Source organism: Lissotriton helveticus, chromosome 3_1, assembly GCF_964261635.1.
Source record: "Lissotriton helveticus chromosome 3_1, aLisHel1.1, whole genome shotgun sequence".
Lineage (NCBI taxonomy): Eukaryota > Metazoa > Chordata > Amphibia > Caudata > Salamandridae > Lissotriton > Lissotriton helveticus.
The window spans coordinates 1,093,199,438-1,093,211,409 of record NC_136061.1 but is presented as its reverse complement, the minus strand read 5'-3'; the positions used below and the strand labels follow the sequence as shown (position 1 = coordinate 1,093,211,409).

Below are 11,972 nucleotides of genomic sequence, written 5' to 3'. Positions count from 1 at the left end.
CATGCTTTGAAACTCTATCGATTGCAACCACGAGACATTACTTTGATTGAGACAGGAATTGGAGTTCAAATTCCCCCAGAGCATTTCGGGCTAATCGCCCCTCGATCTGGGCTTGCCCTTAAAGGCATCCAGGTTTTGGGAGGGGTGGTCGATGCCGATTACCAGGGGGAGATCAAAGTTATCCTATTGAACAGTGGAAACAATGATCTGATGGTGCAACCCGGTGATCGTGTTGCCCAAATGGTCATCATGCCGGTTTATGGAGGAAATGTCATGAAGGGGACGGCCCCAGCCCTTCTAACTGTGCGAGGAAAGGGCGGGTTCGGATCTACTGACAAGAACCCAGGGGCAAAATTGTGGGTGGAGTCCCCAAACAAACCTCCTGAACCTGCAGAATTGATCACTAAGGGCAAGGATAACATCCTAGTCATCATGAAACCTGGACAGGAAAAGTGGGAAAATGTACCTGCTGACAAATGTTATTTGCGAGAGTGATTATACCAGTTTGTTTTCTGTTTCTAGATCACTGTATGGCTTGCCGCTGCGATGCTTGCGCTGTGTGGTCGGTGTTTGGGGGTGTCCGGAGGGGTCCGGGAGGGCCCGGGGATGCCGAAGGGGATCAACCGCCCGAGTCGGATGACAGCATTGTTGCAGCAACCAGATAACATCTGGACCTACTTGGCCGGGAATGTGCTGAACACATCCCACTTCTGTATGAGAAATCTTCAGAGTACAGCTGATATGATATCAACGTGTCTTGTTGCCGTACCTACCCCTGCACAGGTGCTTCTGCACATTTTCAACCAAACTAACTTTGATGGCGTAGTGGAGGAAAGTGATGTTCAAACACATCTGAGTCTTTATGAGTACTGTCGCTTTTGCCCGGAGGTTACAAATAGCCTCTGGAGGAACATGACAAGTATTGGTACCTACAATATCTCTACTGGAGACGTTTGCTATCAATTAACTTGTGACCCTACCAAGATTGGCAAGTGTGGCCAATTAAAACTAGAGAAAAGCAAACAATTGACCCCTGATCAACAAACATTATGTCAGACACGAGATGACAGCTTTTGTAGTAATGTTACCAATTATATGGTTTGTAATCACACCGTATTAGCCGCTAGCCATGTTAACCATGTGAAATTACCTAAAGGATGGTTGTTCTCGTGTGGTAATATTTCATACACTTATATACCAGCTAACATAACTGGAGGACCTTGTGCCTTATCACGATTAAGTCTTATGCTTTTTCCCATGCATTCTGTTACACGTATTCTTCTAGAGCCGCTATTCAATTACCTGAGGATTGTGACTCTGATATTGATTTGCTTTCCAGAACAGAATATACTAGTTTGGCTCTGTCCATTGTAGGAGTGCCAGGACTGTCTGTTTATAATGCCAGAACAATTGCTAAGCTTGCCTGTTTATTTGTGAAGAATCTCAATCACACTTCTGCCGCTTTAGCTGAATTATTATTAGATGTTCAAGGAACAAGAAAAGCTGTTTTGCAAAATAGGGCAGCTGTAGACTATTTGCTGCTAAAACATAACCACGGTTGCGAGGACTTTGATGGGCTCTGTTGTTTCAATTTATCTGATCATTCTACATCTATCCATGCACATATTAATGCTTTAAAAGATTTAGTGAAAGGGGTTACCCAAGACGTTGACCAAGGATGGTGGGATTGGTTGTTTGGGTGGCTGCCTAATTTTGGACAGCTTCGGTATATCTTGGGTGTTATTATAGTAATTATTTGTGTTTTTATCTCATTATGTTGTTGCATTCAATGCATTCCTAATCTTTTCTCCCTTTTTAGGCCCAGATCCATGGTGTTTAGGCCAATGGGGTATGATAGATGAATCGAAGGTCAAGGGGTGGAATGTACTGCATTTGCCATTTTACACGTGCTAAATCACATGTTGACCTCGATTCCATGCAATGCTCTGATCTTCCATTTTGTTGCATCGCACTTCCATTTTGTGCTGCCGTGACCTGGAGTTACATTTCAGCAGGAACATAAACATGTTTTTCACGTAAACCAGTACAAGCAGGTGCGAGGCATCGTGAGGATGCCTCGTGAGGTTATGTTTTGCCTTCAGAGTGTTTTCATGCATTCCATACTTATCTCTAGGACAGAGGGAGGATGGCCGTGCAAGTCTCCAAGGCCGCAGAGTGGGAAAGGAATGTCTTTTGCCTCGGCACTGCCCAGATAGAATCTGGCCAAGTCTGTCTGGGTGGGTCTGATGCAGAGATGAGGCCAGCACTTGCAAATAGATGGGCGAGAGCGCCTGCTAGAGGCTTCTCGAACATATTGATTTAAACAATAAAAAGCGGTGTCTGTGGGGTGGAGCTCAGGAACTCAGTCTTGGAGTGGATGCACTCGCGGGACAACTTTGGTGCCCGACGAGATTACTCCCTGAGCTGCCGGTCTACGGGTTCCCGACTTGGTGTTCAGTGTTTGGCCCAGGGATGTTGAAGTCTCCGGTGCTGCAAATGAATCTGGTGAGGTGCTTTGTACATTAACTGTTTATATACCTGTATTCATATTTATGTATATAGTGTGGTGTATTCATTGTTTATTGCCTTTCACTCTGTGCCTAAGAATTTATGAGCTTCAGTGACTTATTGCCTTTGCCTACAATATTAATAAAGCTCATTTTTACCTCCAGTGGAGTGTTGGAGTTTCTATGTGAGTAAGTGGTGTGTGTAAGTTCAGATTACGCAAGTGGGCAAAGCAATACAGACCCACTATCATTGCCTTCAACGACTGAGCCTTCCTCCCTCATCCCTCTCCCCATGCCTCTCTCTAGGTTGGTGAGAGGGCAACTTCCCCCTATCGACAATGATTGTTGAAACCTACTCTTTACTGTCCGGACCGTACCTGACCCTCAGCTCAACGGTCATGTCACCCTCGCTAATGCTCCAACCTTGATATCTAAAGGTCAAGGAACTCCGATAGTCTCACTTGTTCAACTCCCTCCACAGGAGCCACTCTCCCTCACCTTGGAGCCCAAGGGCTCACACCGAGGCCCACTTTCTCCGATCGCCTTCCCAACACAGCCTTGACTCCTTTCTTACTTGGTTATGCGTCTGGACGATATATCCCTTCAGCTGCACCTCCTCAATACTGAACTACATGACCTAAAAGCTCTCTCAAATGATCCTTTCCCTGTGATCAACTCCCTCCTCACCTCTGGAAACCTGCCCAGAGCCTCCCCCAGTGTGAGTGATTGCTTGGGCCAGTTTTTAGCCCCCCGTCTTGCACATCATTCCCTTAGCTAACGCACCCAATGATCTCAATGACCTGCACAACTCGTACTCCACTAGGTCCAATTCTATCTTGATCCCACCGAGCAAAATACAAACCATCTATTCCAACCCGTACAGAGAACCTCCTCACAATCCTTGAGTCATCAATAAAGACAACCTCAAGAGAGTGAACGTCATGCAGTCTTCTTCCCAAACTAATCCACCACAACTTAAATGTGTACTACTCAATTGCAGGTCAGCCAATAAACAGGCCTCTGACATGTTCAACCTCATCCGACACAATGATTTAGACATTATCATCCTAACTGAAACTTGGCTAAATCCCGCCTCCACCCCTTTCCTAGACCTACTAGTACCTCCCACTCAAAACATAATTAGGCTAGACAGAGCCCTGAAGCTGGGGGTTGGCATATCGTGTATTTGTAGGAACACACTCTCGATTTCTCACGTAGAGTCCTCTTCGCCCTCCTCCTATAAATACCTTTGTCTTACCATCTCCAGTATTAACCTGCCGGTTTGCAAACTTCACACTTTTTACCACCCCCGGGAGACAATCTCCCCTTCATCGAGCAATTAATGGAAGTCATATCTGGAAATATCGACTCAGCCGTGTCCCAAATCTTCCTTGGTGATTTCGACCTTCCCTGGTCTAACCCTAATGACCAAGCAGTAACTTGATTAAATCATTTTTGAATGATCAAGAACTGAGTCAGCACTGTGACCAACCAACTCACAATAAAGGAGAAATTCTAGACCTCATTATCTTGAAAGAACAGACCATCACATTAGATACCATTACCCCTTGTGACTGGTCCGATCACCACTGCATCCAGTTTTAAATAAACAGGGAGGTGTCGTTGAGGAAGGCTCAACCAACAAAATCAAAGGTCTGGAAAAGGGACCTCTGATAAATAAACTCAGTTGATCTGGCAGCCCAGTGTAAACTCTCCTCCAAAGCAGACATGTTCGATGTTCAGGCACTCACTGACTCCTACAACTCGACCATCTCCAACATCTTGGGTGACATCGCACCGGTCCGACTAAAAAAAATGCCTCAACAAAAATATCCAAACCGCGGTACAACGACAATTTAAACACGGAACGCCGCAACCTTAGGGCAGCTGAACATTCTTGGAGATCCAATCCCTCCATGAAACAACTAAAACGCCTCAGAGATGTTAGACGCTTTTACAGCAAATAAACCAAGAGGGCTAAGGCTGACTACTTCAGACACCAACTTGACCAAGCTACAAACCGGCCCAATAAACTCTTTGAGTTGGTCAAACAGCAATCAACGGTAGGCCCAAACAACTCTGACTGTGGAGGCAGCTCACCTTCCTATGATGATCTGGCTGCATTCTTAATCGAGAAATCAAGGCTCATCACCATTGAACTCGCTAATAAGAAGGCGCTCCTGCCATCCCCCGGGTCTGCACCACCCCGTGAGCTCTCTGAAAAGTGCAAACCTATCAGCCTGATTGCCAAGAATATTGCGGCATGGGGCACCTTTACCCCATTCAGTAAAAAAGACATCCACAAGATTCTTCAGAACATCAATTCTTCTATCCACTTCAGTTACCCGCTGCCACGGCCATCTTCAAAGAAATCAAGAATGTACTCATCCCCACCTGGGCAAGGATAGTAAACGCTTCTCTAGCACAAGGCACAATCCCAGACTGCCTAAAAGCAGAGCAGGTGTCATCTATACTAAATAAAACCTACTGCAGATAAATCTAACCTCAATAATTTCCGCCCAAACTCCAACATCCTCACATTAGCCAAATTACTTGAAAAATGTATACAATCCCAACTCTGTGCTCACATAGACAATTTCCAACTCCTAGACCAGTATCAATCCGGTTTCCGGAAGGGGCACAGTACCGAATCGGCTCTCAAGCACGTGATGGATGACATCTTAAAAATGCTTGGCGAAAATGACTCCTGCCTCCTTATCCTCCTTGACCTTTCTTCTGCTTTCAACACTGTTAATCAGGACAGCCTTCTATCCATTCTGAAGAACAGGATGGGTTTCTCTGGTCTGGTGTTACAATGGTTCTCGTCCTTCCTTCACAACAGATCACAAAGAATCAAGGCAAACCACTCCCTCTCCCAGCCCTCTCATGTACTCATGGGTGTCCCCCAAGTGTCCGCCCTAACTCCTATCCTCTTCAACCTTTTCTTGGAATCACTAGCTAATTCTCTAAATTCCACGAACATTCTCTTCCATATGTACGCGGACTACACAAACTTTATCTGAATAACTCATCCCCGAACAACATCATTTCACTCAACACTACCATAAATACAATGCAAAATTGGTGAACGGAGAACCATCTACTTCTGAACACCTCCAAAACTGAATTCCTCTTCATCTCTCCTCCGAACCACATCCCTAAGCTAGACCCTTGGTTGAATCACCTTACTGCCTTCAATTGCACCCCTTTCATCATTGATTCAGCCAAATCTCTACGAATCACCCTGGACAAACATCTGAACATGAAAAATCATATTAGCAATGTGTGTAAGGGAGCTAACCTCTTGATGAGGACACTCAGAAACATCAAGCCATTCCTTTCACAAAAGGACTTTAAGCAGGTGGTACAAGCTCAGGACCTGCCCGAGGCTGGACTATGGCAGTGCGACGCTCTGTGGCCTTCCCAAATACACCCTGACCCCCTTAAATGCCTCACTGAATGCGTCAGCCAGACTGGTCACAGGTACCAAATGAAGTGAGCACATATCCCCAATCCTAAAATCTCTTAAATGGTTGTTTTATGAAGCCCGAATTAAGTTAAAGATCGCTGTTCTACCGCACAAAGCCCTGCATTTTAAAACTCCCAGGTACCTAGCCCAAAAGCTTGAACTATCCTGCGGTGGAAGAGAATCAAGAAGCACCATCACGCTCCTCTTGAAACCACCCATCCTTAGGAAAAAGAGAACCGGTCTCTGAGCCTTCTCCGGCGCGGCCCCAAGGATTTGGAACTCTCTCCCACCGGAAGTATGCAGAATCTCTTCAACAACTGCTTTCAAACTGGAAGCCAAAAGATTCCTAATGAACACATTTTTATCTTAGTTTGTGCTTGGATCACATGCTCAAAATCTCTGTTCCTACAACCATTGTACCCTCATGTGATGCTGCACCTCTTTACCGCTTCTACGTCCTCCTTCGCAGCCCTTCATAGTCTTGATTTTCTTATTACTCTCTGTGAATCACTTGTTCTGGGAAACAGGCGAGTAATCCTGTTGTAAATTCCTACTTGATGTTGATATCGGATGTATGCTCCTTTCCACATTGTTTACCTCCTTTCTTAGTACGCTACTTACTCCTTTATTGCACTATTCTCCTTATTCTTTCGTTCTGGGATTAAGGCGTTTATTTGTCTGGGATTTAGGCGAGAATTCCTGTTGTGTATTCTTACTGTTGTCAATATTGAATTTATGTCCTTCCCTCCTTCCTGTGTAAAGCGCTCTGATATCCTTCTGGGTCTTGTTTGCGATATATAAAACTTTATAAATAAAAAATAAAATAAATCCCAGTGAGAGGGCAGTGGTCTTGCTCAAAAAAGGAGGGGTGCACTTTAGTTGTCCCTTCTGACCACAGAGTCATACTTTCATATCTTAAGCCATTAAGATGGAGCCCTTCTGTGTGCTTATGCAATGGCCCTCTTTATTAACACCATAAATAAAAAAGATACAGAGACATTCAAGGACTTGGCACAATGGAACACAGGCCAGGGCTGAACACTCTCTAGAGCCATGCAGGTGACATACCTGTTCCAACATCACATAGCTGACCTCCTGGAGACCTTGTTAGCAAGATTTGTCCTAGTCCAAAGTTAAAACTCAACAGCTGGAAGAGGTGGCAAAATAATCTATGTGAAGCCTTTAGTGGCTACTTTTCGAAGTTTGTCTCTTGTGGTTCTTTTGGTACCAAAACTCGAGACTTCAGCAGGACCCTAAAAAACAGGTTTTTGACATAGAGAGGACTTCATCAGCTACAGCGACCTGCCTTGCCCCACAGGAAGAGTTAGACTTCCATTAAAAAGACTATGGCCCTCATTAGGATAGCTTAGGACTCTTCCGCCGGCCCGGAGGATGCGGAAAAACTGCTGCGGAGCCTTCACAGACCCCCCGCCAGATTAGGATGGCTGGGGGGTCAGGAAGACCGTCCGCAGCTTTTCCGCCGCGGTCGCTTTCCGACCGCGGCGGAAAAGCTCTAACATGTCTGGCGGTGTCTATGAGAGTGGAGAAGTGTGGCTCAGTGGTTAGAGGCGGCAGACCCGGAATCTGAGATCGACCGTGGACCAGGGTTCGATTCCCCGCCTCGGCGGGTCTCGGGCTCATAAATTCCACGGTCTCGACAATTCTCGCTCCGGTGCCTACTCGACTCACGGGGTCACACTCTGCGACTCTGGGCAATAGCTTGCTTAATCTCCACATCGGCCCCTCGCGGCGGGATGCCTGGCTTTCACCTTGTGGATACCCTGCCGGGGTTTCTCACAGGGGAATACCAGGACGGGTTCCCTAAGCAAGCGCGGAGATGCACTAGGGTAAGTCCTGCGCTATATACGTTTCATACATTTACATTTACATGTCAGCATTTCTATGCCTTTCCACGGCGGCATTTCCGCCGTGAAAAGGCATACGGACTTTTGTTTGGGGGCCCGTTGCGGGCCCCCAGGGGTGAAGGGGGGGTGCGGGGTGCACATGGGGGGTACCTATGGTACCCCCCTGCATTTGCGTGCACGAAGCGGCAGGCACCTCAAGGTGCCTGCCGCTTTGTGCATGCAAATGCACTGCTTTCATTTTTAACCTTGCGGCGGGTGCTGCTTGAAGCAGCACCTGCCGCAATGTTAAAAATACAGGATGTGACCGCCAGGGTGGCGGTCACATCCTAATTGCACAGGAGGGACCGCCGCTGCCCCTGCGGACGGTCCCTCCTACTCTGCGTCCGTCCGCCATCCTAATCGACCCCTATGTCAGAAGGTAAAACATGTCAGTGGTGCAACTCACTCAACTGCTTTTGGCCTGAAAGCCTGCACAGGTCCTAGTCAACTGTAAACATAAATGCTTTGCAGGTTCTTGGTGTGAATCAACTTAACATTTTAAAATCTATTTCTCTCGCTCCTTTATTCTAACTATCTTCTTTGCTTTAAATTGGTTTGGAAATTGTATTGGGTTGTTTCTGGACTTTAATTATGATTTGTTGCTGCTTACATACTTAACACATTCTCATGGGCGAATGTTTAGTTACATTTCTAACTGTTTAGTGGGATCCTTCCCTCAAATAAATAATGCAGAATTTCACAGGTCTACAGGGAATGAAATTGTGATCCACTGCTAAGAGTGGTGAGCAGTAGAGCAGTGCAGAGAAACTCATTTGCCATGCCCAATGAGTGACGGTAATGTCCCCCAAATCTCACGTGCACAGTGTTTTTCTGTGAAGCAGCAGTGAGGGCGGGTAGACACCAGCAAAGGCAGCAATTATGCCCTCGGTCAGCATAAGTTATGGGCTAGTCTTGATTCATGACGTGTGCCGAGGCTCGCCATCTTGTAAAGAGTCTGCCAGAGAGAGTAGGAGGTAGGCAGGGTGAAACATGGAACAAGGCAGCCATTGCTTCCTGCGCTCGCCTCTGCATTCATTGCTGTCATCCTTCTTTGGCCTCTCTCATCATGGCTTCCCTCCTCTGGCCTCTCCTGTGAGCCCATGGACTGCTCCGTGTTCATGCTCTGTCTCAGTAGGATTCTAGATGTATGTGGCTGTAACTACCACTTGGGCACTCTCACCGGGACCCCCGGCTTCCTACTTATGCCACCTGCTGCCACTGCCTGCATCACAGGATGATATGGACAAGGTAGGAAGATCTGGAGAAACAGGGGAGTAAGTGAGGAGGGTCAGTGTGTGTGTGTGTGTGTGTGTGTGAACAAGCATCTTCTTTGTGTGTGCTTCTACCTGCCTATGTGTATGTGCCTGTGTTGACAACAGTGTATGGCTGGGATGAGTGAGCTGGCAGGCGTGGCCTATGGAGTGCGCCTTAACCACTTTCACCGTGCACCAGAAGCACGGTGTAAGTAATAAGGGTAAAAGTCTCACAGGGAGGGACGGGGATTAATAGGTCCAGCATACAGGCCCCAAGGATATGCTAAAGACAAGGAGTCTGCTGTTCTTAGGGAGGTAGTGGGAAGAAGGAGATGCCAGGCCACGTCAGTGATGGCGGTTACCAGAAGGTGCTAGACCGGCCAAGAAAGTGAGAGTTCGTTCCGAGATAGCTCCAATAAGGAGCAAGGACCCTCACACACCCCGAGGGGTATCATGCTTCATCGTAGGGCAGCTCCTCTTTGGGCCGGCACGCCAATGCCCATCGGGCCCTGCAGTCTTCTGTCTTCTCGGTTTTGCCGTTGTGAAGCTTGATGGTGTTATGTAAGGGTGCCTATGTGTAGTGCGTAGAGGTGGGATTGTGTGGGTGTGATTTAAATATGGCTCCTGGATTCTCCAAAAACAGTTTATTTGAAGAGTACCTGGGCCAAGAGTAAAAATAGACAACAAAGTTGTGAAATGAAAGGGGAGAATTAAACCTGTGTCAGTTCTAGTGGTTGGTGCAGGGGGTCAAAATGCTTCATGCCTATAATAAGTCCGTTTGCATCTCAGCAATACTTCAGAACCTATAATCCTCATCTACTCAGAGGGGGCGGCAAGTGGTGTTTGGACAAAGGGATCTAAGAGTCACGTCCCCTCAAGTCAGGATTCCGTAGTAGTCTTAATATGTGAAAAACAGCTAATAAATGAGGTACAATTATACCTTCCCAAAAGCAGTGCACTGGAGAAATGGGATAGTGGTGCGCCAACAGAGACAAGCCGGTATGCTGCCGAAGTGCAAGGAGGACCAATTTTACTCCACGAGGTTCTTAGTATGGAACCTACCCATGGCCAGCTGTTCCTGGACTGAAATTGGTCCTCCTCGAGCTTGGAGGAGACAATAGATTCATTCTTGTGAATTCCCAACCACAAAAGGCTGTCGCACTTAATTCTTTTGTCCTGAAGAAGACCCTACTTGATGTATCTATAAACACATATATTTACAGGGACAAAACGTCAACGTCGACGTACAACCATCTCATGTCCTGGCTCACTATAGCAATTCATTTAAGAAATAGGACTTGCTAAAGTGAAAGACCTGAAAAGGACGGAGAATTTATATTGTCTTGTTTATTGTTTTGATTTGAAAGGTCACCCATTTGCACTATATGTCACCACAGTCGGCCATTAAATTGTCTGTGTTTTCTTTGTCAGACTGCTCCCATTGGTGTTATTTTTTTGGTATAAAATTGTTTACACAATTGGCGAGAGGTACTTACCCAATGGAACCACTTGTAGCTTTATAACTATTAACCCAGGTTTGGAGGGATATAGGGTGACCCCATTGATCTTAATGGTAGAGGATATGTCCAAGCATTTCTCAAAAGCCTCCCTATTAGCAATAGCCAGTTTGTCAAGGAAGTTACCCAAGTTCGCCAAGGCCCAATGAAGAGAGGTGCCGTTTCAGGTAATAAGTGCTGAGTTATCAATGATGTGTTCAACAATGGTATTTACACGTCTGTGCTCTAGTCTAACTTTAATACTCTGGGGGAAATGATCACTAATGCAAATAGAATAAGTCGTAAAATCATCTAGGACATGGTCGCAAATGACTGAACATTAAATGTAGTTGATAACAGAACTATGTCCTCCTCCAAAGAAGGGAAGAGGAGGGGGACACAGTTTGTTAGAAAAGCCCAAATTAAAATTTGACATTAAATCATTCAATGTCAATCCATAATCACTATGTAAAAAATGTGACTGATCGTTATTATTCAAGTTTGCCATTCCACAGACCGTTCCAGCTGGAAAAGACCATGAATTACACGGCCCTACAAAAAATAGATTTTCTTCCCTTCACAGGGACAAATATTAACCAGTTCCTGCTCCACCTGAGAAAATACCCTAATGATTTCCATATGGGGAGCATTGGTATAGTCATTCACAATAATAAGATTTAAATTAGACGACAGAACACAGACAATAATCAGATAATATGGTGAAGATGATTTGGATCTGCGCAGTGAACAAGGCAGCAAATTTGAGACATGAATAGACAACCACTGCTTGGGTCTGTCGGCGTGGAAAGGCATTGCAGGCTGATGGAAGGTCTTGTAACCGTTAATATCTATGGGTTCCAATGCCCAAGTCTCCTGAAAACAGAGAAAGCAGAACTTTGTGACAAAGTCCGTCAAGAGAGAGAGAGAAACCTTGGAACTGATGGAGCGTAAGTGTTTAATAACGGTTGCCTCTTTCAATTCTCACCATTTAAGATATTTACAACACTTATTTTTGATGAAAACATGTTAACTGGCTAAGTCGAAAAGTGTGAGATCTCATACTGCATCGTGAAAGCATGCAGTGTTTGAAATTGTAAATAAGAAAATATAAACAAAGAGAGAAACAATGATAAGTACACATCTATGTATTTACATGACATGAAAGTAAACAAAATATAGCTAACAAAGAGAGTGATGTGACGATAATATTCCAATATGCATCAAAAGGTGAAATACATGTTTGCATAATGAAGCATCTGAAATGCTAAATGCTTATTCAGTAATAATCAAGATTATGCACATTTGCAGCTTTCTGTAACATTTATGTGGTAAACGTGTATTTC

The 11,972-nt window shown here is 45.5% G+C and overlaps 1 pseudogene; it reads left to right on the top strand.

The window, feature by feature from the left end:
• The first annotated feature begins 606 nt into the window (after positions 1-606).
• LOC144824211 (uncharacterized) lies at positions 607-2,048 on the top strand (annotated as a pseudogene).
• Positions 2,049-11,972: the final 9,924 nt, after the last annotated feature.